Source organism: Argiope bruennichi, chromosome 5 (assembly GCF_947563725.1).
Source record: "Argiope bruennichi chromosome 5, qqArgBrue1.1, whole genome shotgun sequence".
NCBI classification, from domain to species: domain Eukaryota; kingdom Metazoa; phylum Arthropoda; class Arachnida; order Araneae; family Araneidae; genus Argiope; species Argiope bruennichi.
Window position 1 is genome coordinate 52265069 of NC_079155.1, and position 3422 is coordinate 52268490.

The window sequence follows — 3422 nt, forward strand, 5'->3', positions numbered from 1 at the left end:
AAAAAAATGTTCTCAGTTTCTTTTATTGGCCATCAAAAAATTGTTGGAGGAACCCACAACCCGATGTACAGTATATCAGTGTCCTATGACGGATCGTCATATCTTAATAGAATGTCCACAATTTAACAATGAACGAATTACTCTCCCCAAATCAAATTAAAAGATATTCTTCATAAAGCTCCCCATCCCCACCTTTTTAACTTTTTAAAAATGATTGACTTTTGCTTTTTGATTTGATTCTTAAGTAACTCTTAGATTGTATTTTACCATGCTATTACTTTTTGTAGATTTTACAGGTTGACAAGTTCAGGAAAATGACACAATTTAGAAAGAAATGTTTTAAACTTTTAAAATAAGATTATATCTCACCGTATGTTTGGCGCAGTTTAATCAAAAATGGTTCTTACGCCAATAAACTCCATCAACCAATCAAAAAATTGTTAATATTTGAATCTATTACTTTATGAGACTCTTGGAGGCCGCAGTAGCCTGGTGGTAAGGTCTCGGCTTCAGAACCGGTGGGCCTTAGGTTCGAGACCCCGCCTCCACCAAGCGGGTCAGGTGCACGCCATATCCGTCGGGGCCAAATGCCCTCTCCGTGCGGGGTGGAAGAAGTTGAGAGGAGGGGTGTCCGCGAAGGCGTCGTTCTCTTTATCTGATCGCGGTTCAAAATTACGCGGTCCGGTCCCAAAGTAGCCCTAGTGTAACTTTAAAACAGTATTTTAACTAAATTAAATTAAAACTATGAGACTCTTGAGATTTCTCTGAGATCTAACTTTAGAAAAAATATGTTTATATTGCATTTTAGATTGTAGTATATAAATAGAAATACAGATTGTGTCATGTTAAATGAACAAACGCATGCTCTAATTATTTTATATCTAAAGCTATATAAAATGATGGTTGAAACAAAAAGTTTTATTAAAGAAACTTTTTTAGAAATGAATAATCAATACAAAAATATTCGATGTTTTCGCCAAATATCGATTTTCCAGCATAGTTCCCTACATAAAATATTTGTTAAATAAGGATTGCAACAGTGAGCAGGAATTCAGAGGTGTTTCGAATCCGGGGAGAATAAATGCGCGTGTTCAACAAAAATTTATTATAGTTCGGATACGAACAATATAGAATGCGGAAAAGATACAATGATATTATTTCTTAAGAAAGCAGGAGAAAATATTTTGTAAATATATGCACAACCTTACTAATTTATGTAATATATGAAAAATACTCTTATGAAAAATGGACTGCTTAAACATTAGATCCCCCATGTATTTATTTTTCAATATATACTTAGTACTATATGATTGATATTATTGGTTAAAAAACCAATGTATTTTATTAAGAAACAATTAGATCTTGGATATGAATTCCTCTATTTTAATTTTTAGGCGTTCTTATAGTTGAGTATTATTTTAATTCGAAATTATTGCAAGCTAATATTACTCCCACTAAATGAGTTTTATCCCCTCAGTTGCATACATTGGTTTTTCTTAACTCCTTCATATAAATGACGAGTTTGACTCGCGTATGGAATTACTAAATTTTCAATTTTAAATCTGTAATTGTATTAAGAATTTTAAAATGTAAAAATCACTTGAAAACGAATCATTACGTCAAATGTCCTTATATTATTCTACCGAATGAAATAATAATAATTGTTCCAAATAAGATCTGCCATCTAATACAGAAGTTAAGTAAATTCGTAAGTCAAAGGGTTAATGTGTTATATATAAATATTCTATTTTAATCATCAAGACATCGTTATTCAAAGTCTTTTAAAAATTTAGAAGCATCTGAAATTATGTAGTTTTTGCCGAGAATAGCAATTGAAAGAAAAAAAAATGATACGTTCCCCGATTACATGGTCGTCATATTGAATGCAGAGTCTGAAGAATTTACGTAGTAATTTATTTAACAAATTTAATGCATACTTGAATAAACTCTTTTAATGTAGCTAAAAAGTTACCATACCACAAATATTTTTTTTTGTCGTCAATTGCAGTCAATAATATTTCTTTAGTATATAATTGTACGCTGATAAATTAGATTGCAAAAGAAAACAGATATTTTATTGTTTAGTAAATTTATAAATAAACAATTTATTTACTCCATGATTTATAATGAATTCATATAATTTGGCTAAAGCAAAGTAACTTTTTTAGCATGCATATCCACAAGAGTATCAAAAGAAAAGTTAAACAGTGTTTTATTAATCATTAACTAGATTTTAGTCAAACAATTTTCATAGTGAAGCGAATAAAATAAATTTACCAATTCGTTACCGAGGAAGTAACAATTAGATGAATAAAATGACGTTTGATTTTAGAACCTGAATTTGAATGATGAATTATGAAAAACAACTCTATCGTTTTATTCATGAATAATATAAAAGCATCAATTTCTTTAATAATTCCATTCGCAGGTAATCGAAGTGCTCGATGAAAGCAATTTTTTCCCTAATTTATGATAAAATCTTAGCCGAAGGGCAAAGATTAATTGGAGAAAATGAGAAGTTTTATTCAGTTGCCAGCTTATAGATTATTATGGTAAATATAGTATAAATTATATACTGAATGATCATTATAGCATTTAAATCCGATGACTGATGAATTTGGACTTAACGTCTTTGACAACTCCCGCATTGAATTCTCAGTCGACCGATCAAAATTTCTTTCGCAAAATGCGGCATTTCATATATTTTATTCACATGTTGCCTTGTCGGTTATATTTCCCAAAGTAGTGCAAATTAAAAGCATTTGAATGAAATGTCTGAAAATTTATGGATATAGTCATCACAGTCAATTCAGAGTAGGCCATCGACAGGCAATATATTGATCTTATCTGATATATTGCCCGAACTAGTCCAAATTATAAGCTAAATGAAAGACATTTCAATCAAATGTCTGAAACTTAACACCGACACTCACCGCATTGATTTCATAGTCGGCCGAACAAAAATCGACAGCAAAATAAGCCTATCACCTTATCGATATCTTATTCACTTGTTATCTTATCAGTTATATTGCCAAAAGTAGTAGAAATTATAAGCTGAATGAACGACATATGAATCAGATGTCCGAAAATTTGCGAACTTAACGTCTTTAACATCCATTGCATTCAATTCTTAGTCGATCTAACAAAAATTGTCAGAAAAATACGGCATATTATTGACCTACCACCCAATCGATTATTTTGCCAAATATAGTCAAAACACTAACCATTACTTAGTTATTTCGACTTTTTACAATATATTAACTTTAAGGTGTTTTTTAAATAGTCATATTCGATAATGAGCAGCTCTCTACAACCATCCTGAAGGGGTGAATGCTTGCTTTTGCCGACGAAACTCTCAATCTCTCGCCGACGGAGGGGGGGGGGCAATTGCTCTCCTTGCTCCCCTGCTACCGCCACCTCTG